Source organism: Schistocerca americana, chromosome X (genome assembly GCF_021461395.2).
Source record: "Schistocerca americana isolate TAMUIC-IGC-003095 chromosome X, iqSchAmer2.1, whole genome shotgun sequence".
NCBI classification, from domain to species: domain Eukaryota; kingdom Metazoa; phylum Arthropoda; class Insecta; order Orthoptera; family Acrididae; genus Schistocerca; species Schistocerca americana.
In genome coordinates, this window is record NC_060130.1 from 502,110,795 (window position 1) to 502,137,000 (window position 26,206).

Genomic DNA, 26,206 nt, shown 5'->3' on the forward strand with positions numbered 1-26,206 from the left:
AAACCTTGGACGCATGTGAGAGGAACGAAGAAGCGGCACCTCGGGAACCACGCAGGCTGGGTTATTTCCAAGGATTTTTACTCAGAAGCGTACCACTGTACGAGTATATGCTTTCCTCGCAAACTTTCCGCGCTGGTCGGCAAAAGACTAAAATATGGTTGGTAGGCGTTCGGGAGATATGTAGAGAGTGGGAATATTCCATAGGTGTGCGGACATTTGCCACCGCGGACAATTGCCACGGCGGACATTTGCCACGATTTTACCTGCTCCGAAGGGTTGGGTCCCTTGTCTCCCCCTCCTCCTGCTCCTCCTCCTCACTCGCCGCCCGACCCGCAGTAAAGGTACTGACTGAGCCTTTCCGCTGGTTTACTTAACATAGGACCAGAATCTCTATGGATTTTTCGCCACATTCCGAGAGAGAGTTTCGTTGTGGAAACTATCAAATGCATCTCGCATTGAAATCCGCACCAAATTTCGAGCCACAGTAAAACTTCGCCAATCTTGGAGATTTTGCGCTCGTCTAAATTATACGTGCCTTTTTCGGTGCCCCTGCAGCAGCTTTCTGTCGTGTTTTGTGTACCATGTGGGATCAGTTCCGTCTGATATTAATTTATTTGATATGAATCTCTCGAGTGCTGTTGATACTATTTCTTTGAACTTGAGCCACATATGGTCTTCACTTACATAGTTTGGAAGGATTGGAGACTGTCTCTTAGAAAGACGTCAACCGAAGTTTTTATAAATATATATATTTCGCTTTTAGTCTTGGTGAATTTCTTTGTTACGAAATTGAGCCTCACTACGGCTGTGTGTTCACTAATTCCTGTACCCGTCGTTATGCTCAGGATTATTTGTGGCTAAGAGGTCAAGTGTGTTTTCGTAACTATTTACAATTTGAATGGCCTCGTGAACTAATTGTTCAAAATAATTTTATAAACAGTGTTTAGAACAATTATGGAAGTTGTTTTCTATCTACAGTAGGGTCTGAAAATGTATTTTTCTTAACACACGGAAGGTAGACTGAAGTCACTGCCAACTATAATTGTATGAGTAGGGTACCTATTTGTGATGAGACTCAAGTTTTCTTTGAAATGTTCAGCAACTGTTTCATCTGAGACCGGGGGTCGGTAAAAGGAGCAAGTTATTAATTTATTCTGGTTGTCGAATATAACATCTGTCCATACTTAGTCACAGGAACTACCTGCTTCAATGTCGCTTGTGAGCTGGAACACACATTACATTATTTTTCCTTAAGTTGTGCTTCTTGTTTCTGTTGTAGTGGAGATCATTACAATTACGGTTTTTCCCTCCAAAACCTAGGATGCTTTCTCTGTGACCCTGATAATACCAGAGCTAAACAACGTAGAGCAACAACGTACGTTACAAGCATAGCATTCTGTATTACTTCATTTCCTTATTTCTAACATTTTAAAATTGTACGTCGACTTTAGATGACATGTCAATCATAGATGTTCTTATCTCTGTTAATGAACGTACTTTCAATCATGTTTTGAACATTGTCCCGCTACACTTTATTAACTAACGTTTCGCCGGAAGGGATATCGGATTTTGGAGAGTAAATTAATATGGAGTATGTCGTTCTTCTTTTCAAACATTCACATACCTATGTCTTCTTTCCTTATTGTCTTTTGGGCATGCAGTTGTAGTAATTAAAGTAGGCACAAAAGCAGCGATCAAAAAGAAATGATTAGCGTACATTCGCATTCTCTTTACAGCATTCCTTTCTTGTTGCTCCCATGGCGATGGACCGTTTCTATCGCAATCAGTAAGCGTGAAAGGATCTATATTTATACTTGGCAGAACTAATTACATACTGACATAATCGTCGGAATTGCTTTCGTTTCCCAAAAGATATAAATATTTCGATTTCGGAAAAGAAGCTCTGTATTTCGCCAAGATGTCGAAGAAGAAGGTCCCTTACGTACTGGCTGTATCGAGTAAGATGTGGAGAGGGCGGTTTGAAAGCGGACAGAAGAAGTACGAGGAAGGGCGTCCCTTACCTAAGGGATCGCCACCTGGCGAAGGGGCAAGTGTGGCAAATGTCCGGCGTGGCAAATGTCCGGCGTGGCAAATTGACAAATGTCCGGCATTCATTCCATGGTTTCGGGAATATAATTCGTTTACGGAATTACGAGGGTGGGGAGCCGAGCCTTGCAGGGAGGCCAGCGGTGGAGAGACGAGGTCTTCCGTTGTGAGCGCCCGTGCGTGACGGTGGCTCGATATCAGCTTTGTTGGTACAGACGGACTTGCTGCCTTTGCTCTCAGGAGAGTTTATACTTACAACAGTTAGGCACTGTACTATTGCGGACCTATACGATTCTGGACTTCACCTCTGGGTTGGAAGTCGTCGTTGAACACGCAGCGTTCAGTAATTGAGAGCACTTCCTCTGCCTATACTTACGATGAGACCTTATCTGAACTCCGTCCTTGTGGCTGGGAGTTCGCGTTTCTCGACTGTGGAACACAGAGAGGAGAAGACAGTATTAGAGTATGTTAGTCAGAGGACCGCCTTTTGCCGTCCTAGTGTTTGAAAGAGTTTATTTGTGGCTGGAGTTCTTCTATCGAGAACCATCACTTCGACGCACCGGACGCAGTACATATGGTGATGTCGCAAATTGCTTCGGCTTATTAGGGCTATAAAAGCTAAACAGCTGTGATCACGTTAGTTCATTTCCACTGAGGTTCCACACCACCTTAGATCATCTTTGAAAGTAGTGTCTTCTAGTGTTTGGTACGTAGGTGATGTCAGTCTTTCCGCGTAAGTGATATTAGACCGCGCAGTCACTATAAGGGGCAGGGTTGGGCAGTTGATCAGTAATTTTAGTTAGGAAATGTAAACTTTGTAATATAAAGGGTTTTTGATCTACAATAAATATGTAAGCAGGAACAACTTTTATCATTTAGTAGGATTAGTAGCTCGTAATTTATAGAATTAAGAGATCCCAAGATCTGACAGGGCCAAGTCTTCATTGTAGCGTTTATTATTCTCCGCCGCGCACATTCATTTTACACCCGCCTGGAGTAGCATCTTGGAGCAAGAACGGCAAAAGAACACGTCTAACAACGTTCCGCACGTACTGAGCGCTGGTTAGTCTCCCTTCCAGAAATACCAAAGATGAACGACTGTTGTACCTTATCGTACACCAGACAATAAGGCCTGGGACAGGGCAGTGTATCTCGGACGAATGCGTCTACGAGACAGCGCTCACAACGTCTAGGTGATACGCACAAACAACCATCATTTGTGTGCAGGCACAATCTGCTTTCATTGCTGGTGACTGCGGCGCGCCATTCCATCTTCCAAGTGATTTTCTGACGGTGCCAATCGAGCTGTGCATGCTGTGGCATGAGTGGGAGATAGCTAGGGGTGTGCATGCCAATAGTCCCACTGCTAATAACCGGTTCGTAACACATTGCGTTGATAGCTCTAGGCTCACAAGCCGTCTGTGACGTAGTAGATGTGCGACCTGCCGCTACTGCCCTTACAATATGACGATCCTGGCAGGCGTCTGTGCTGCTTGGACATCCAGAACCTAGTCTACGTGTGTGAGAATGTTCACGTGACTGTTGACACCAGCCTCTGACGCAACACGTCCAACGTGTGTGGCGATTCACTGAAAGGAACAACCTGCCACTCGAAAGACCACAATTTGATCCCTTTCAAACTCGCTCGTTTGGCTGTAGGAAGCACGAGTGCGTCTCCCAGACATGGTTGCCTGCTTGCTTCACTAGGTTGCACCACACTGAGCCTTCTGGCTGTGAACATTCCGTATTAAAGTGTAGACACAGATGACGCTCTCATAGCTATGCCACTACGCTACCTGTTCGTGGACGATACTGAAACCGTTATCAGTACATCTACCATCCCCCAGGTGCCATGTACCATCATCGGATCAAAATCTACGTCGTCTTTGCAGGAGTACTAATTTTTTCCAAGCTGTGTACATCAGAGTAGCAAACCGCTCATAATTCTTTGGTGTTGGAGGAATACGATTCACTGTTCTCTCTATGAGACTTCGGCATTTCTCCCAGTCAGCCTTTTCTTAGATTCCGTCGTGGGACTGGGGAGCTCTGTATAAGAGGAATTAAACAATCACAGGTCGGTACTGGCATCTAGCGAACTTCGGTAATCCCCTTCTTTGGGTTCGAAGCACGTTTCCTGTTACACCGCTTGTAACAAATGTCAAGTTAGGTGTTATTTGTGATCCTCTTGTTCCTGACACAAGGTCGCTCTGTCTCTTGGACCGTACACGAGGTGGAGATCCCTACCGTCAGCCAGTTATTCAGTCATTCGCCCTCTGTGTTGCATTCCAAATAACCCCATTTAGTACAGTGAAAATTGAAATCGCCAGCGTACACTGCTGGGTGTTCGACTTTTGGCAATATATCTATCAGGCAAAATTTGGAAGGGGGTTTACACACGTTATAACGCGTAAATTCTCTCAGGGTGCAATGTGTAGATCACCTCCCCAGTCGTGCACCCTGGGCAACGCTGTGTTATGACTCAGCGGCGAAGAATCTACACCAAAGGCGGCGATCGAATGCACGAGTGCCTCCTGTCTAAGCAAAGGCGAGGAGAGCCTGACCCGTCAGGAACAGATGGGATATGAAGAGATTATGCATATGCCATCTCAATGTAGAAGGCTAAAGGAAGACGAATGGAGAAATCCTGGATAAATCTTAGTGAAGGAAGGAGAAACTTTTTTTTTTATTTTTTATTTTTTTACAAGGAACCCATCTGATGAAGGAAACTATTTCCAAACTTAAAATATCTGGTTTTACTTTGGTTGAATATAAGGGACACAACAAACATGTCCTGGCAACCCCAGTACAACATAAACTTACGGGAAATGTGAATACGGGCATAGCATAAGCAGAAAATGACATAGGAATCAAACTGAGAGATTTGCTCTAATCTTTAATGTCGATACAACTAACTGCACCTCCTAACAACTTCCCCTCGAGAGAGACAGGCTGTCTCTTGGAATGCTGGAGAAATGCGGACTTAGAGATATGTGGACAGCATGTGCTAGATGTTTTGTAGACACCAGTGGAACCGTCGGCTCCAAGAACTGCAGCTGACTACCTGATCGTCCTCTCTCCATTAATGCACAGGTGGGGCCTGCAGATGTTGCAGAATCCAACAGAAATATCAGTTGTTCATCGTTAAAATTCACCCGTGTGTGGCCAGATGGTAAAAAAAAAAAAAAAAAAAAAAAAAAAAAAAAAAAAACATCAGTGGCAGTCCTGCCAATATGTTTGTACCATACAGAAAGCCATTACAAATAAACACTGGAATCACAGATATTTACGAATATAGACCGTTTCTAGCGGCTTACAAACAACATGGCTTTTTGCTGCAACGTGAGAGCGTCTGCAAAATTAAAATTCACTTTGTCCTGGACGCCACTGTGTAGCTGCTCGTTTAATTAGACGAAACGAGAGAAGATAGATGTCTTTCTTCCTACTGGGTTACAGGGAAAATACAACAGGAAGAATTTCTGTTTCGTCACATGGGCCTCCTAAGTTTGCATGTATGTTGTACATTCGTGCAAGCTGCTCGCTGCAGCCTCTTAAAGGTTCCACCTATAAACAATGGGAAGAGTTTTCAATGTTTATTTTCCTATTCTCCCAGTGAATATGATTATCCTCTCCACTGATCAATCGTCTTCCATAAGAAAACTGCTGTCATCACCTATTTTTACACCCCCGTCGGAGGTTCGAATCCTCCCTCGGGCATGGGTGTGTGTGTTGTCCTTATGGTAAGTTAGATTAAGTAGTGTGTAAGCTTAGGGACCGATGACCTCAGCAGCTTGGTCCCATAGGATCTTACCACAAATTTCCAAAATTTTTTACCTTTTTTTAAGAGGGCTCTTTTGGTACCTCCGTGCTTGACTTTGCCGAGAACACAAGGCCCTCTTCATATTTACTGAGTGACGCATTACCGTAACAAAATCATAACCTTTGTTATTAAGCTCTGTGATATTCCTGGCTGTGGCCGCCAGTATTTTATTTTGCTAGAAGCTCGCCTTGATGCAGCTTGATATACGTGAAGTAACATATGGTACAAAAGTGGAGTGAGGTATAAACGACAAATGGTAAAGTATGTACCAGTCCCGTGGGAGAGTCCCCCAATTGTACTGAACTTGCTTCTGATCGGTCGGCACGTTCGGGTGCTAGGCGCCAAAACGCCTAACTTCTCTTATTAATTATTTATATACTTTTCATTGTATTTAACCCAGTTTTTAGTATGTAAGTCTCTCATGGTTATCCTACGAGTCTGTCGTTTTTGTTTATTAAATTTCACTAGTTTTTAGAAAATAAAAGTAACGATATTGCAACCGAAGTCCTTCGGAGATGAAGTACTTCGGCTGCGCTAAACACTCTGTTTCGGGCGTTCTGGAGGGCCGGACACGTATCTCAGTATCGTGCGTTACTTAGATGTGAATATGCAATAGTCGCTCTGTTTCGGGTTTCCTTTAGATCCGGACATATTGAACTCTATAGCGGCCGTAACTAAGTTGTGAATATGTAATACTCACGCTGTCTAGGTTGTACCGGAGAGCCGGACGTGTGTATCATATTTCGGAAGTTGTAGGAAAAAAAAAAAGGTTCAAATGGCTCTGAGCACTATGGGACTTAACTGCTGAAGTCATCAGTCCCCTAGAACTTAGAACTACTTAAACCTAACTAATCTAAGGACATCACACACATCCATGCCCGAGGCAGGATTCGAACCTGTGACCGTAGCGGTCGCGCGGTTCCAGACTGTAGCGCCTAGAACCGCTCGGCCACAACGGGCGGCTGTATGGAAAAGTTACCACACAATTATGAAAGCTATGTCGAGTGTTATAAAAGACAGTGTAAATGTGTGAATATTTGATGTTGAACTCCATAGCGGGCGCAACTAAGTTGTGAATATGTAATACTCACTCTGTCCAGTTCGTAGTGGAGAGCCAGACACGTGTATCGTATTTCGGAAGTTGTATGGAGAAGTTATCACACAATTAAGAAAACTATGTCGAGTGTTGTAAAAGACAGTGTAAATGTGTGAATATCTGAATAATAACCAAACAGGATACGTTAATGAGAAGTGTTGCCTACCATCATTGTCAGTACTACAGATCTTGGCCTTTGTAGATACGTAGACTAACCTGGGCAAGTGGCATCCCGTAAAAAGCACAATCACAAGTTCGAATTGGCAGCGTAGCAGCTTCTGCCGAAGAAGATCCCACGACCGACGAGCTATCTTCTGCGCTGGGGAAACAACTTTAGAAGACGACAGGTTGGTGGAAGGAACGGACAGAGACTCTTATTCAATCTCTCTAGATCTCTCCAGCTTCCAGATCTGACTCCCAAAGGGATACATAATTTATAGGTTCCCCATTTCATCCAAATATCTCTCAGACAACTGCGTAGAGTCTTCTTGAACCCTCTTCTTCGCCCTCTCCTTTTGCTTCTTCACTGCTAGAGGCGTGTCATCAGGTGGTCCATAGAGATGTTTAGGCACATAAAACACTTTGAAAGAAAGTAAGTCCTGAGGACTTGCCTGCTCTCATTTTTAATTAACTCGGTTCATGAGTTAAAATTGGCCTTTGAAATGTGTGCATTTAATGCACTATTATCAAAATAGGAAGGCACTATGGCAGTTACGATGTTAAATACAGTGGGTTGATAGTGATTATGTACTGCCTGCCTCAGTATCTAGATGCACTGGGTAATTGGAGGTGACAGGTCTTTCTTTCTGTTGACTAAAATCTTGTGAAGTGTTTGTGTTGTCGCTGGGTGGAGAGAGACACACTGCTGGGAGAGTTACTGCAGAGCCGCGTTAATGGCCAGGTCTGGAAAGGCAGTAGCACCGGGATGGGTTTCAGGTACAGTGCCATGGATTCTGCGGGGGCGGTCGCTGCTTCCACATCACGGGGGAGTGGAGCGGAAGACCCATGTTCCAGGTACATATAAACTCCTGCTGTTGAGGCACTCCCGTGTACTGATGCGAATGCTAGTCTTAGGGCTTTATACGACTTTCAGGCCTTATCAAACGACAGGACAGCGCCCCGGAAATAGCTACGAGTCGGGAGAAAAATCTCCTTCAAGATCGGCAGGTATTTAGCGTTATTAGGAGAATCATACACTACTGGCCATTAAAATTGCTACACCAAGAAGAAATGCATATAATAAACAGGTATTCATTGGACAAATACACTCCTGGAAATGGAAAAAAGGACACATTGACACCGGTGTGTCAGACCCACCATACTTGCTCCGGACACTGCGAGAGGGCTGTACAAGCAACGATCACACGCACGGCACAGCGGACTCACCAGGAACCGCGGTGTTGGCCGTCGAATGGCGCTAGCTGCGCAGCATTTGTGCACCGCCGCCGTCAGTGTCAGCCAGTTTGCCGTGGCATACGGATCTCCATCGCAGTCTTTAACACTGGGAGCATGCCGCGACAGCATGGACGTGAACCGTATGTGCAGTTGACGGACTTTGAGCGAGGGCGTATAGTGGGCATGCGGGAGGCCGGGTGGACGTACCGCCGAATTGCTCAACACGTGGGGCGTGAGGTCTCCACAGTACATCGATGTTGTCGCCAGTGGTCGGCGGAAGGTGCACGTACCCGTCGACCTGGGACCGGACCGCAGTGACGCACGGATGCACGCCAAGACCGTAGGATCCTACGCAGTGCCGTAGGGGACCGCACCGCCACTTCCCAGCAAATTAGGGACACTGTCGCTCCTGGGGTATCGGCGAGGACCATTCGCAACCGTATCCATGAAGCTGGGCTACGGTCCCGCACACCGTTAGGCCGTCTTCCGCTCACGCCCCAACATCGTGCAGCCCGCCTCCAGTGGTGTCGCGACAGGCGTGAATGGAGGGACGAATGGAGACGTGTCGTCTTCAGCGATGAGAGTCGCTTCTGCCTTGGTGCCAATGATGGTCGTATGCGTGTTTGGCGCCGTGCAGGTGAGCGCCACAATCAGGACTGCATACGACCGAGGCACACAGGGCCAACACCCGGCATCATGGTGTGGGGAGCGATCTCCTACACTGGCCGTGCACCACTGGTGATCGTCGAGGGACACTGAATAGTGCACGGTACATCCAAACCGTCATCGAACCCATCGTTCTACCATTCCTAGACCGGCAAGGGAACTTGCTGTTCCAACAGGACAATGCACGTCCGCACGTATCCCGTGCCACCCAACGTGCTCTAGAAGGTGTAAGTCAACTACCCTGGCCAGCAAGATCTCCGGATCTGTCCCCCATTGAGCATGTTTGGGACTGGATGAAGCGTCGTCTCACGCGGTCTGCACGTCCAGCACGAACGCTGGTCCAACTGAGGCGCCAGTTGGAAATGGCATGGCAAGCCGTTCCACAGGACTACATCCAGCATCTCTACGATCGTCTCCATGGGAGAATAGCAGCCTGCATTGCTGCGAAAGGTGGATATACACTGTACTAGTGCCGACATTGTGCATGCTCTGTTGCCTGTGTCTATGTGCCTGTGGTTCTGTCAGTGTGATCATGTGATGTATCTGACCCCAGGAATGTGTCAATAAAGTTTCCCCTTCCTGGGACAATGAATTCACGGTGTTCTTATTTCAATTTCCAGGAGTGTATATTGTACTAGAACTCACACGTGATTACATTTTCACGCAATTTGGGTGCATAGATCCTGAGAAATCAGTACCCAGAACAACCACCTCTGGCCGTAATACCGGCCTTGATACGCCTGGGCATTGAGTCAAACAGAGCTTGGATGGCATGTACAGGTACAGCTGCCCATGCAGCTTGAACGCAATACCACAGTTCATCAAGAGTAGTGACTGGCGAATTGTAACGAGCCAGTTGCTCGGCCACCATTGACCAGACGTTTTCAATTGGTGAGAGATCTGGAGAATGTGCTGGCCAGGGCAGCAGTCGAACATTTGCTGTATCCAGGATCTCCAACATGCGGTCGTGCATTATCCTGCTGAAATGTAGGGTTTCGGAGGGATCGAATGAAGGGTGGAGCCACGGGTCGTAATACATCTGAAATGTAACGTCCATTGTTCAAAGTGCCGTCAATGCGAACAAGAGGTGACGGAGACGTGTAACCAATGGCACCTCACACCATCACGCTGGGTGATGCGCCAGTATGGCGATGACGAATACACGCTTCCAGTGTTCGTTCACCGCGATGTCTCCAAACACGGATGCGACCATCATGATGCTGTAAATAGTACCCTGATTCATCCGAAAAAATGACATTTTGCCATTCGTGCACCCAGGTTCGTCGTTGAGTACACCATCGCAGGCGCTCCTGTCTGTGATGCAGCGTCAAGGGTAACTGCAGCCATGGTCTCCGAGCTGATAGTCCATGCTGCTGTGAACGTCGTCGAACTGTTCGTGCAGATGGTTGGCATCTTGCAAACGTCCCCAACTGTTGACTCAGGGATCGAGACGTGGCTGCACGATCCGTTACAGCCATGCGGATTAAGATGGCTGTCATCTCGACTGCTAGTGATCCGAGGCCGTTGGCATTCAGCTCGGCGTTCCGTATTACCCTCCTGAACCCACCGATTCCATATTCTGCTAACAGTCATTGGATATCGACCAACGCGAGCAGCAATGTCGCGATACGATAAGCCACAATCGCGATAGGCTACAATCCGACCTTTATCAAAGTCGGAAACGTGATTGTACTCATTTCTCCTCCTTACACGAGGCATCACAACAACTTTTCACCAGGCAACGCCGGTCAACTGCCGTTTGTGTATGAGAAATCGGTTGGAAACTTTCCTCATGTCAGCACGTTTTAGGTGTCGCCACCGGCGCCAACAGTGCTCTGAAAAGCTAATCATTTGCATATCACAGCATCTTCTTCCTGTCGGTTAAATTTCGCGTCTGTAGCACGTCATCTTCGTGGTATAGCAATTTTAATGGCTAGTAGTGTATCTTTTAACATCGTACAACTTTCTACTCAGAGTCTGATTCTGGGTGTCCCACAGTTTGTCGTCAGAACAGATGCTTTTTTTTTTTTTTTTTTTTTTTGGGTTCCCACACCAAGCAATTTGCAGCACGCACTGAAAATAAACGTCATGATTCGGAATCAGATAGTGACGTCAGAAGGTGTACGGCAGGTGTCAATAATTTTTGGCGGCATCCCACTCTATTGAGGGAGCGACATTTAGCCGTCTCCTGGAAGGAGATCGTGCGCCGATATATGATTATGTGATTGTTGTGGAGAAATCCTGCCACGTGCAGTTGGTAGTTAGAATATTTTGTGATGCTCGATGTGGACCATTTTTAGAGGAGGAGGTTTTTGGGAGAATTTCTTCTGGGAGTTCGTCCGGGGATGGCGTGGTATCAGAAAGCTTGCCCAGGAGTGGTGACCGAGGTGGAGTCCAATGTTCGAGTCTGAGCGCGGGAGGCCTAGTCGCGGAGTTGCGGATTTGCAGCGCCGAGTACGGAGTTCACTCACGACGGACAGCTGTCTGTGATGAACATACGTGCAGCTCCTGCACATAGGGAATTCTCCGAGGTGCTTTACACCCTCCGTAGCGTATTACACTACTGGCCATTAAAATTGCTACACCACGAATATGACGAGCTTCAGACGCGAAATTTAACCGACAGGAAGAAGATGCTGTGATATGCAAATGATTAGCTTTTCAGAGCATTCACGCAAGGTTGGCGCCGGTGGCGACACCTACAACGTGCTGACATGAGGAAAGTTTCCAACCGATTTCTCATACACACACAGCAGTTAACCGGCGTTGCCTGGTGAGACGTGGTTGTGATGCCTCGTATAAGGAGGGGAAATGCGTACCATCAGGTTTCCGACTTTGATAAAGGTCGGATTGTAGCCTATCGCGATTGTGGCTTATCGTATCGCGACATTGCTGCTCGCGTTGGTCGATATCCAATGACTGTTAGCAGAATATGGAATCAGTGGCTTCAGGAGGATAATACGGAACGCCGAGCTGGATCCCAACGGCCTCGTATCACTAGCAGTCGAGATGACAGCCATCTTAATCCGCATGGCTGTAACGGATCGTGCAGCCACGTCTTGACCCCTGAGACAACAGATGGGGACGTTTGCAAGACAATAACCATCTGCACGAACAGTTCGCCGGCCTGGGTGGCCGAGCGGTTCTAGGCGCTACAGTCTGGAACCGCGGGACCGCTACGGTCGCAGGTTCGAATCCTGCCTCGGGCATGGATGTGTGTCATGTCCTTAGGTTAGTTAGGTTTAAGTAGTTCTAAGTTCTAGGGGACTGATGACCTCAGAAGGAAAGTTCCATAGTGCTCAGAGCCATTTGAACATTTGAACACGAACAGTTCGACGACGTTTGCAGCAGCATAGACTATCAGCTCGGAGACCATGGCTGCAGTTACCCTTGACGCTGCGTCACAGACAGGAGCGCCTGCGATGGTGTACTCAACGACAAACTTGGGTCTACGAATGGCAAAACGTCATTTTTTTGGATGAATCAGGGTACTATTTACAGCATCATGATGGTCGCATCCGTGTTTGGCGACATCGCGGTGAACGCACATTGGAAGCGTGTATTCGTCATCGCCATACTGGCGTATTGCCCAGCGTGATGGTATGGGGTGCCACTGGTTACACGTCTCGGTCACCTCTTGTTCGCATTGACAGCACTTTGAACAGTGGACGCTACATTTCAGATATGTTACTACCCGTGGCTCTACCCTTCAGTCCATCCTTACGAAACCCTACATTTCAGCAGGATAATGCACGACTGCATGTTGCAGGTCCTGTACGGGCCTTTCTGGATACAGAAAATGTTCGACTGCTGCCCTGGTCAGCACATTCTCCAGGTCTCTCACCAATTGAAAACGTCTGGTCAATGGCCGAGCAACTGGCTCGTCACAATACGCCAGTCACTACTCGTGATGAACTGTGGTATCGTGTTGAAGATGCATGTGCAGCTGTACCTGTACACGCCGTCCAAGCTCTGTTTGATTCAATGCCCAGGCGTATCAAGGCCGTTATTACGGCCAGAGGCGGTTGTTCTGGGTACTGATTTCTCAGGATCTATGCACCCAAATTGCGTGAAAATGTAATCACATGTCAGATCTAGTATAATATATTTGTCCAATGAATACCCGTTTATCATCTGCATTTCTTCTTGGTGTAGCAATTTTAATGGCCAGTAGTGTATTTCGACTTGCAGCAGCAGCAGTCCAAATAGTGCATGTAGCAAAGCCGTACAGTTTATTGGTTCAAAATCATGGTGATTTAAGACAGAATCAGTGTGATAGCTGAAATGTTGATACTCAAAGAATGAGGCGTCGCATAGAGAATACAGAGCTTCCCACCAACCTTGCCAAACCATAATTACTACTTACATAATTGTGATTTATATGTGTTTCAGTTGGATCTGCTTTTTGTAGTATTCTGTTTGAACATCATACTGCATACATATTCCTTTTGCAATAAATCCATTATTTCAATGAATAATATTTCTAATTTCAGCAAAGAATATACATTGTTCATTTTATAATTTTTGGTCTTTTCCTGTGGGATATTTAATGTCACTCATTGTTTTACTACGAGTTTGTCAACTTAGGGTTCACAAATATGGCCATTCATCATTAGTACGCATTCAGTCAGTCCGTTGCGCACAGCTTTCATTAGTGTATCTGAAGGCTGATTCTGTGTCAGGCGTCATTCTGGTGCAGAAGCTAATTACAGATAGTTCCCACACTAGCATACCATGGTAGCTTGTAACTTGTCCATCCTTCGTATGCATCTTGCCCTTGCAGTGATCGGACTTTCTGCATAGGCACATCCGCGTAAGAACTTCCATATTGATGATCGCATAGGAACTTCGAAAGCAAAGTAAGCACATGGACTTGTCTTTTGACAAGTGCGACTTTCACACAGTGCTTGACGGGTGGAAGGGAGGTGGGGGCGGATAAACACAGCAACAGGGAGGTGGGGGAGGGGAAGTTGCGTCCGCAAATATCCGGTGTCGGCAAGTCTTAGTGTCCGCATATCTCCAGAGACACCATATCTTGTACACGTGCTGCTGAACCGAGATCACAAACGGAGCGAGTACGATTTTTGGTCAACATGGTTATGGAGATGAAGCAGCGATTAGTATGATTAATCAATTATTCAAAAACAGTCTTAATCGCATTTATTATTATTATACCGCGAACCGGTTTCAACCCGACGTAGGTGTCATCTTCTGGGCGTTTACACCATTGGTCGACTGCTGGTGGTGTCACTCCTGTCTACATTATAGTTTCCTGCCATTATGTAGACAGGAGTGACACCACCAGCAGTCGACCAATGGTGTAAACGCCCAGAAGATGACCCCTACGTCGGGTTGAAACCGGTTGGCGGTATAATAATAATAAATGCGGTTAAGACTGTTTTTGAATAATTGATGGAGCGAGTACGAGTCTAATGATCGGACTGCATACTTCACAAATCAAGGCGCTGCTGCTACATCAGGGGTAACGGGCTTCCTTTGTTCCCGCTGTAGTTCAAGAGTATGACGAGTCTGAGAACTGTGGCGCTGTGGTCGCTTTGTACTCATCGACTGGTTCTCTATTGCTGAAGTCTGCAGGAGTGTAAGGCTAGTCTCGAGTTATTCTTAGTACAAGAGATGAGTAAGCTATCTTGCTGCTGTAAAGAAACACTGACAAAGCGAAATGATCGATTGTCCGGATCTGATAGCCTTTAAGGGAGGTTTACCATCTTTGGCCAGAAAAACGCGTGTTCCTTGAGAATTTTTTTCTCGGGATGTGTTATAGATATCAATGTCAAATTTGATCAAAATGTTTATTGATGTTTCCTATACAAACTGGAATTTTTTCGACAGGAAGTGTTGAAGAGCAAAGGCGGAAGTGCCGTCGGAACGAAACAAAATTTCGATGTAGACCTCCACGCGCGGTATGTCACAGGTCAGCCGGCTCGTCTGAAATCAAAATTGAGTTGACGTTAGCGAAGTATATAAGATTCTTTAGGAGTTGCACCTCGCTTAAGTTATTTGGACCATAGGAAACAAAATGGCGGCTATTTGAAACAAAATAGGGTTTTTTTCATCGATTTTTCGACTTCGTGGGCCAAGTAAAAAAAATTATAGTTCAGGTATCGGAATAAAAGTGGTACAACCCCTAGACAATTTAGTTAGCTTCGTCGGAAACAAAGAATCATGTCTATCGGTTCAGTAGCTTTGAAGTTACCATACCGCGCGATAAAAAAAAGTCATTTCGAGAAAAACGCGTTTGAAGTTTTGACTACATATAAATGCAATATTATACAACTTACGTTCAATCTGCTATTCCGGGTCCATAAACTAGTCCTCCCTATTCCTCATAGAGGGTGTTCTGCTCGATCTGGGCCATCCTGCGCAGCTCCAGAGCCGCTCGTACGGCCGGTGATAAGCGGTTTTCGGCCGCTTGAATCCGGTGGTCGTCGGAATGCTTGGCGAACTGCGTCGAATAGAGTCCGATGGTGACGTCCATCGTTTTCATGGTCTTCAGAATTGCTGGATACCCTTCGCTGAAGCTGCTCACTGCCAGAAAAGTCGCAATTTCCACAGTCTTCACACCAGAATGCAAATACTTGGGGGCTAACTTCCAAACACACACGTTCAAACTTTCATTTGAATTTTGTGTATTACCTTCCAAGCACCGGTACAATAACTCGTCCTCCGAAAGGGCCTCGTAGATCGAATGAATCACTTTTTAAACTTCTTTGGAGAGCGGCTGGTCATGCTGGTATTCGTCCACATTTCCGGTAGCCTCTGCAATGCTCCACTTGCACCAACTAGTTTCCCCAGCCGGACAATTTTGGTGTTGTGGGTGGTCATCCGTCGAACACTTGTGGAAATACGTTGCACAAATTGCCTTCTTCATCTGTTCCACCGAATTGGAATGCCGTCGGATTGCCAAGCCGTAGTACGTCGTAAGCTCCTTGATCACTTGGTCCTTGGGCTAGCACATAGAATAATTTATCGCCGCTACGAAGTCGAAATTCCCGAAAAGAACTGCTGCGTGAAAAAGGCCGCTTTCAGGTAGGTGAATTTTTTTGTTCAACCACGAATAACAAACATTTCCGTTCCGTATTCAGAAAAACTGCTTCATGGGTGGATTCTAAACACTTTTATGGATCCAAAAATGCAATTTCGAAACAATCGATTTTTTGAACCCAAAAATTGGAAATCTCCCCTTAACGAAGCGGTGTTTTGTGAGTCTGTATAGGATGTAAGACGAAAATGAAGCAACGTGTGCAGTTCCAGATGTCTTCCATTAGAGGAGGACTGATATCTGGAATAAGTTTCAAGCTATAGTCCACACTCCAGACGAAAAAATACAAATTTTATCCAACGCAAACAAAATGGTTGTATGAATAAAATGTTCTCGGGTTTCCAACCGCGTCAATTGCTTAAAAGTACAGGAGCTTTCGGCCAAGCACTCCTTGGCCATTGTCAAGTGTTACGACTGCCAGTGGGCTGCTGGTGCGCCCTTATAAACGCTAGCTGCCGGCTGTGATGTCACTGGTGCCCGTGACATTGCCATGTTGTTGTTGTTGTTGTTGTTGTGGGATTCAGTCCTGAGACTGGTTTCATGGAGCTCTCCATGCTACTCTATCCTGTGCAAGCTTCTTCATCTCCCAGTACCTACTGCAACCTACATCCTTCTGCATCTGTTTAGTGTATTCATCTCTTGGTCTCCCTCTTTGATTTTTACCCTCCACGCTGCCCTCCAATACTAAATTGGTGATCCCTTGATGCCTCAGAACATGTCCTAACAACCGATCCCTTCTTATAGTCAAGTTGTGCCACAAACTTCTTTTCTCCCCAATCCTCATTAGTTATATGACCTACCCATCAAATCTTCAGCATTCTTCTGTAGCACCACATTTCGAAAGCTTCTGTTCTCTTCTTGTCCAAACTAGTTATCGTCCATGTTTCACTTCCATACATGGCTACACTCCATACAAATACGTTCAGAAACGACTTCCTGACATTTAAATCTATACTCGATGTTAACAAATTTCTCTTCTTCAGAAACGCTTTCCTTGCCATTGCCAGTCTACATTTTATATCCTCTCTACTTCGACCGTCATCAGTTATTTTGCTCCCCAAATAGCAAAACTCCTTTACTACTTTAAGTGTCTCATTTCCTAATCTAATTCCCTGAGCATCACCCGACGTAATTCGACTACATTCCATTATCCTCGTTTTGCTTTTTTTGATGTTCATCTTATATCCTCCTTTCAAGACACTGTCCATTCCGTTCAACTGCTGTTCCAAGTCCTTTGCTGTCTCTGACAGGGTTACAATGTCATCGGCGAACCTCAAAGTTTTTATTTCTTCCCCATAGATTTTAATACCTACTCCAAATTTTTCTTTTGTTTCCTTCACTGCTTGCTCAATATACAGATTGAATAACATCGGGGAGAGGCTACAACCCTGTCTCACTCCCTTCCCAACCACTGCTTCCTTTTCATGTCCCTCGACTCTTATAACTACCATTTGGTTTCTGTGCAAGTTGTATACAGCCCTTCGCTCCCTGTATTTTACCCCTGCCATCTTCAGAATTTGAAAGAGAGTATTCCAGTCAACATTGTCAAAAGCTTTCCCTAAGTCTACAAATGCTAGAAACGTAGGTTTGCCTTTCCTTAACCTTGCATCTAAGATAAGTCGTAGGGTCAGTATTGCCTCACGTGTTCCAATATTTCTACGGAATCCAAACTGATCCTCCCCGAGGTCGGCTTCTATCAGTTTTTCCATTCGTCTGTAAAGAATTCGCGTTAGTATTTTGCAGCTGTGGCTTATTAAACTGATAGTTTGGTAATCTTGCCAACCAGATGGTAGAGTTTTGTCAGGACTGGCTCTCCCTAGGCCGTCAGTAGTTCTAATGGAATGTTGTCTACTCCTGGGGCCTTGTTTCGATCCAGGTCTTTCAGTGCTCTGTCAAACTCTTCACGCAGTATCGTATCTCCCATTTCATCTTCATCTACATATTCTTCCATTTCCATAATATTGTTCTCAAGTACATCACACTTGTATAGACCTTCTATAAACTCCTTCCACCTTTCTGCTTTCCCTTCTTTCCTTAGAACTGGGTTTCCATCTGAGCTCTTGATATTCATACAAGTGGTTCTCTTTTCTGCAAAGGTCTCTTTAATTTTCCTGTAGGCAGTATCTATCTTACCCCTAGTGAGATAAGCCTAAGCATCCTTACATTTGTCCTCTAGCCATCCCTGCTTAGCCATTTTGCACTTCCTGTCGATCTCATTTTTGAGACGTTTGTATTCCTTTTTGCCTGCTTCATTTACTGCATTTTTATATTTTCTCCTTTCATCAATTAAATCCAATATTTCTTCTTTCACCCAAGGATTTCTACTAATCCTCGTCTTTTTACCTACTTGATCCTCTGCTGGCTTCACTACTACATCTCTCAAAGTTATCCATTCTTCTTCTACAGTATTTCTTTCCCCCTTCCTGTCAATTGTTCCCTTACGCTCTCCCTGAAACTCTGTACAACCTCTGGTTCTTTCAGTTTATCCAGGTCCCATCTCCTTAAATTCCCACCTTTTTGCAGTTTCTCCAATTTTAATCTACAGTTCATAACCAATAGATTGTGGTCAGAGTCCACATCTGCCCCTGGAAATGTCTTACAATTTAAAATCTGGTTTCTAAATCTCTGTCTTACCATTATATAATCTATCTGAAACCTGTCAGTATCTCCAGGCTTCTTCCATGTATACAACCTTCTTTTATGATTCTTGAACCAAGTGTTAGCTATGGCCCGCATCTCGTGGTCGTGCGGTAGCGTTGTCGCTTCCCACAGCCCGGTTCCCGTGTTCGATTCCCGGCGGGGTCAGGGATTTTCTCTGCCTCGTGATGGGTGTCCTGCGGTTAGTTAGGTTTAAGTAGTTCTAAGTTCTAGGGGACTGATGACCATAGATGTTAAGTCCCATAGTGCTCAGAGCCATTTGAACCATTTTTTTGTTAGCTATGATTAAGTTGTGCTCTGTGCAAAATCTACTGTTCTTGATGTTGGGTCGCATGGTAACTTCCGATAAGTATCTTCGTTCAGTAGCGCACAGATCTTCGTATCATAGTCCTCGAACTCCATAGTAAGAAAAACATCAGAGCTTCTTAAGCGATCTTCAGCGGAAGATAGTGTGGTTAAGAATCTTCTCCCACAGGCGCCTAGACCACCTACTGCTTATGATTTACCGAAGATACACAAGGACAGGACGCCATTTCGCCTTATTGTGTCCACAATAGGTCTCCAACATACAAGCTGGCAAAGTACTTTTCCAAGCTCCTCGCTCCACATGTGGGACACTGCGAACATCAGATAAAAAACACAGCAGAATTTATCAGTAGAATCAACCGTCTACGGCTTAGTGAGGACGATATTATTGTCAGTTTTGATGTAGTGGCGCTGTTTACGAGTGTGCCTATCAAAGACGCTTTGGACCTAATTTCCCAGTACTTTGCAAGTGACGTGGTCGAGCTATTTAGGCACACTCTTTCGTCCTTCTATTTCGTGTACAACGGCCAGTATTACGATCAGACAGATGGCGTAGCAATGGGTGGCCCGTCGGCTCCAGCTGTTGTAAACCTCTTCATGGAGAATTTTGAGGATATTCCCATAGATATTGCGCCATTGAAGCCGAAGTGTTTCTTTCGATACCTTGACGACACGTTCGTCATTTGGCCACACGGACGCGAGAAATTAGACGAGTTTTTGGAACACCTCAATGGCATCAACAGTAATATCTAGTTCACCACGGAGGTGGAAAAAGGAAATGCATTGCACTTCCCCGACGTCCTTGTCCACCGTAAACGAAATGGGTGCCTTGGCCACAGCGTCTACAGAAAACCCACCCACACAGACCTGTACCTGCACGCCAGCAGCCATCACCATCCAGCACAGAAGCGCACAGTATTACAAACATTGGTGCATCGTGCAAGTGTAATATCAGACGACGACAACCTGCCCCACGAACTGAGCCACCTACGCAAGGTTTTCAGGAATAACGGTACAGCGCCCATCAAGTGAAAGAAGTGACTTCTGGGAAATATCAGAATAAGACCACCGACGAAGAGCAGGAAAAGAATCTTGCTTTGCTGTCATTCTGTGGCTCTGTGTCGGGCAAGATAAGCCGCCTGTTGAAAAGACACAAGATGAAATCAATCTTCAGGCCTCCAACGAAAATCCGTCAATTACTAAGACCAGTTAAAGACGCAGTAGGTCTCAGAACACCTGGAGTCTACGAAATACCTTGTGAGTGTGGCCAGAAGTACGTCGGCCAAATAGTGCGCACTGTGGAACTACGCAGGGAAGAATATGAGAGGTATTATCGCCTACACTATCCAGAGAAATCTGCGTTAGCTGAGTATGTGTTAGAAAACGGTCACTACATAAAATTTGACGATACCTCTGTCGTGACTCGCACTAACGGCTCCTGGGACAGTTTAATAAAGGAAGATATTGAAATAAAAAGTGTGACCAGTTTGTAGTTGCAAATTAGATAAGAAAAACACTCCTAAACGTTTCCGGTAACAACAGATTGGACAGTGTAACCGTCGGAAAAATGGAAGACGCAAACAGAAGAAAACTAATTTCAGGTTTATAAAGCAGCCTGCTCCAAGAATTAAAAGGTGGCTACGTAGGAAACGGCTAACAAAACATTCGTGCATCCCATCTGTGAATATTTCTCAAGCATGTGGGACTATTAGTAATTAGTAATTACTAATCCTACGTTAGAACGAACTGATTCAGTTTAATGTGGAGCCCGTACAACTGAGGAACTTGCAATTTTTCACTTTAGCCGATCTTTGTCAGAGGTGAAAGTAGCGATTAAAAAAAAAAAAATCTGTCGACGCAGGACTGAAACATTGACTATAATGTTGGCAGTCCAGAATATAATTATTGAGCCATTGAAGTCGTTTATTAGTGGGGAAGACTTATTTTTTTATAAAACTCATGTAAACTACTAAAAATGAGGTTGGCAGATTCTTAGTTACAAAAGCAGAAAAAACCAGCAGTAGCTACTAAAATTGCAATGAAATTGCCATTTGGAGATATAACAAGCCTACCCTTTACTCCGTCTGATAAAATGGCCACCGCCAGAGACTTTGGCCGCAGAGACATCCATCGGTGCCTTCGGCAACCCAGATCCATAGCCCTTCTCTCCTGAAGTGCTACTCCACTGACTAGCTCTGTTATTCAGCCTTCTGAAAAATTTTGTTCCCAAAAGCTACGGACGCCCGTTATAGATTGAGAGTGGGAAGGAAAAGGGTTGGTGGGTGGGTGGCGGTTAGGTGGGGGACGTTCGATTTTACGCTGCATGCAGTGTGGGCGTGTGGGGTTTATGCTGCAGCAGCGGGAAGCGAGATATGCCGGTGTGGGAGCCGTCAATCGACGCGGCATGTGACGTTTGCTCTGCCGCGCATGCGCGCGCCGTCGCTCACTGTCACACGGCCAGGCCACGTCCGCCCATTGTGCGGTTCAAGGTGTGGCTTCATCACGGCTTCTGTTCTCGCGGCCCTATTTGGAACGATACGAGCTGCAGTCACAACACGCTCTGTTCGTCGCGTTTCCTCAGTCCCCTTCCCTACGCATACTACAGCTGTGAGGGCCGATTGTATAAACATCACTGACTGGAGGTCAATTTTGACGTTAATTCAGAAATTGAACTCTGCTTAGCACTTTGTTTTACTGTATAGTGTTCTTCAAAGTTATCGATACGATTATCGAGCTTCGAACGCAGCTGTTAATCGTAGATCGTAGATGAGCGTATTTATTATTGAAGGTGTCGTGTTATAAAGATGGAGGAAAGTAAACGGAAAAAGGACTGCTCTCGAAACTTCTCATCATACAAAAAAGGTTTGCTGCTGGGGATCGTATAGGGTCAATATAAAAGCACAACAGAATGAAAAACATCTGATAAAGTTACTACGGTCAACAAGGAAAAGGCGTAATTGTTTGTTTTTTGAAAGTGCAGTGTTAATAAATTCCACACTCATTATATTGTGATTCCTGTTAACTTCAATTTCTGTTGGTTCTGGAATTTCTTCGTAGATAGATTTTCATCACGAAATTACATGCAAAGCTGTGTATACACCTTAATACGCTCTGCTTAAGGGGAGACATACGCGAAAGCGACCAAAGCTGTGAAAAAAAATTTATTGGATGCTCATTTACTACATGATATTGAAATTTAAATTCCTGAATTCCAACCGATTCAATTTTCACCCACAGAAGTTACGTTCGTAGCGCAATCCTGTCCGTCACGAAATTACCACACACTGGTATACTAAATGCATACTAACTCTCTGTGAAATGTTCCCGAAAAGAATAGCTGAGGGCTACTTTGATGCTTACACCACATGCTTCACGTGGTCAACTTGGTTTACACAATGAGTGTAACTCCAAAATAATTTTGATAATTAAAACAAATTACATCGAAACGCAATTTACAAAAGAAAAACCTCGAACTGGTTACTATCGTCTTACTATTAACCTGATGGGTCAAACAATTGTATAAGCACGTGGTACTGGTCTCACAAAGTACACCCCACGTGGGTTGAACATAAAGAAAAGTTGCTATATTGAAAAATATTGTCAAGACGAGACGTTGTAATCTCACGCACATTCGCATTTAAGATCAACACGTGGTTCCACTTTACTCACAAAGTAGTGACAAAGCAACTACTGGAAGATATTCTGAACTTCACACTCTAAATACACTGCGTTGCAATTTAAGATAATATTAGATATTTTAGAGTTAAACCTGAAATAAAAGTGATTAAATTTTCAGTTAGGCTGATCTTAAGAAATCCATTGTCCTACCGACTTAGCAGACGCGCGCTTAGCCGGAGATCTTACCACTTCAGATGCTCGCTGCTGACAGACTGACCTGGGCTCCTACCGAGCGTGTTTCACAAATACAAATGGAAGTGACCAGAGAGGCAGCTCCCTATACCAACATGACAAGGGACAGACAGGACCATACTAAGAATAGAAACCTCTTTGCTTCTAGAAAGCGTAGCTACCTGTTCCGACGTTGGTCCTACTGTTCTCTAGCAGACAGGCTTGTCTGCTACCATCAAGCATGCAACTAGAAATACATTTGCTCATTCATTCTTTCACACAGAAGGGAAGGGGGATGGCAGTATCTTATCATATACAGTATATAAAAGAAAGCGGTTGTAGGTTCCGTATGAGACTGTGTGACATGAATTACATATAAACTGTGTTTTAAAGTGTAGTAGTGTGACAGATCGTTCTTGTTTATGCGTAAAAGTAACACGTTTCACTGCTCAGTCTCCTCCCAGATAGTCAGAAACACCACAGTAAATTTAGCAGAGGAATTTATGCCGTAAATGACAACAGATTTAAGAAATTAACATGAATGGAATCCAACAGAGACCTTTCACCATTATACTCATTACTTGCGGCGCGTTGCCGATCCCCGTAAGAGTTTGGGCTCTGTTTGTGCATTCACACAGAAGAAGAAGATGGTCAAGTGGCAAGTGGCCGGTGAACCTGAACTATACATATATATATATATATAGTGTATATATATATATATATATATATATATATATATATATATATATATATATACTAAGATGGTATCTGTTCTTTCGCCTCGCCTCCCCTTCACTGTCCAGCCTGTCTCTGCGGTATACATTTCAATCTGAGTTTAGAATTTCATTGTTGTTCACATCTGGTTTCAGCCAACTTTCCGTCCCTAGTACTTATGTGGGGATTGTGACTGTTTATATAGATGGAAAATTCTTCGTGTATAACAAAATAAGATACACGTCACAAACGTGTGTACTTAAATTCGCCTACTAAAAGCAGTCAATGCGATTTTTCGCTGTCCATGAAATCTATGGCTACTTCCATGACGCTGTGATTAGAAAACAATGTGAAACACTTACTTGAGTAGTTAGTTATAAGTTACTGTCATAATTATTGTAAGTTATTTAGACATAGATGTAGGTATCGACATTAATGTTAGTATTTGTGTTTTCACTTACCTGCTGTCCACACGATAACGGTGCTCCCGATAAACTGTCTCTTGGAGCTTTATCGGCGGTCTCTTACACTTTTGGTTTGTGGTTCTGTGGTGGCTTTTCCCGCAGAAACGTGGTACTTCCATGTCCAGCGATTGGGCAGCGCTAGACGCTGCGTTTTTTTGTAGCGGCTGTGTGTGAGTCAGTGGCCTCCTTTGTGGTATAGATTGGCGATAATACCACATGTAAGACATGATGAAGCAGGAAGGTGAAACACTTACATGAGCAGTAAGTAAATAAAAGTGAATAAAACTCAGTGAATGAGTACAACGACGTATTCCTCGAATGTGAGTAAATGACTGCCCGCAGTTCACAAGTGTGGATATGGCGTCATAATGAATAGGAATCCGGCGTACGCAGTTCACATGCAAACATGGCGGTGACATCTCCTATTTGGCATTCGGTGAGCAGTCACTCTGTGCTCGCCGGGTGCCTCATGTCAGGCAGCCCCTTTAGGTGGGGAAGCCGCCATAAAGTGTACGCGAAGAACACTTCTAACAAACACGTCGTAGGCAGGCCGTATCACATTTTCGAGTGCTATATGCGCAAACCCCCCCATGAACCATGGACCTTGCCGTCGGTGAGGAGGCTTGCGTGCCTCAGCAACATAGGTAGCCGTACCGTAGGTGCAACCACAAATGAGGAGTATCTGTTGAGAGGCCAGACAGACGTGTGGTTCCTGAAGAGGGGCAGCAGCCTTTTCAGTAGTTGCAGGGGCAACAGTTTGGATGATTGACTGATCTGGCCTTGTAACATTAGCCAAAACGGCCTTTCTGTGCTGGTACTGCGAACAGCTGAAAGCAAGGGGAAACTACAGCCGTAATTTTTCCCCAGGGTATGCAGCTTTACTGTATGGTTAAATGACGATGGCGTCCTCTTGGGTAAAATATTACGGAGGTTAAATAGTCCCCCATTCGGATCTCCGGGCGGGGACTACTCAGGAGGACATCGTTATCAGGAGAAAGAAAACTGGCGTTCTACGGATGGGAGCGTGGAATGTCAGATCCCTTAATAGGGCAGGTATATTAGAAAATTTAAAAAGGGAAATGGATAGGTTAAAGTTAGATATAGTGGGAATTAGTGGGGTTCGGTGGCAGGAGGAACAAGACTTCTGGTCAGAATACAGGGTTATAAATACAAAATCAAATAGGGGTAATGCAGGAGTAGGTATAATAATGAATAAAAAATAGGAGTGCGGGTAAGCTACTACAAACAGCATAGTGAACGCATTATTGTGGCCAGGATAGACACGAAGCCCACGCCTACCACAGTAGTACAAGTTTATATGCCAACTAGCTCCGCAGATGACGAAGAGACTGATGAATTGTATGATGAGGTAAAAGAAATTATTCGGATAGTGAAGGGAGACGAAAGTTTAATAGTCATTGGTGACTGGAATTCGGTAGTAGGAAAAGGAAGATAAGGAAACGTAGTAGGTGAATATGGAATGGGGCTAAGAAATGAAAGAGGAAGCCGCCTGGTAGAATTTTGCACAGAGCATAACTTAAGCATAGCTAACACTTGGTTCAAGAATCATAAAAGAAGGTTGTATACATGGAAGAGGCCTGGAGATACTCGAAGGTTTCAGATAGATTATACAATGATAAGACAGAGATTTAGGAACCAGGTTTTAAATTGTAAGACATTTCTAGGGGCAGATGTGGACTCTGCAAAAATTAGACGTTTCTACGCCTATCTCGACTGGCCTGTGATCGCCCACTTCAAACATCTACATTGATACTCCGCAAGCCACCCAACGGTGTGTGGCGGAGGGCACTTTACGTGCCACTGTCATTACCTCCCTTTCCTGTTCCAGTCGCGTATGGTTCGCGGGAAGAACGACTGTCTGAAAGCCTCCGTGCGCGCTCTAATCTCTCTAATTTTACATTCGTGATCTCCTCGGGAAGTATAAGTAGGGGGAAGCAATATATTCGATACCTCATCCAGAAACGCACCCTCTCGAAACCTGGCGAGCAAGCTACACCGCGATGCAGAGCGCCTCTCTTGCTGAGTCTGCCACTTGAGTTTATTAAACATCTCCGTAACGCTATCACGGTTACCAAATAACCCAGTGACGAAACGCGCCGCTCTTCTTTGGATCT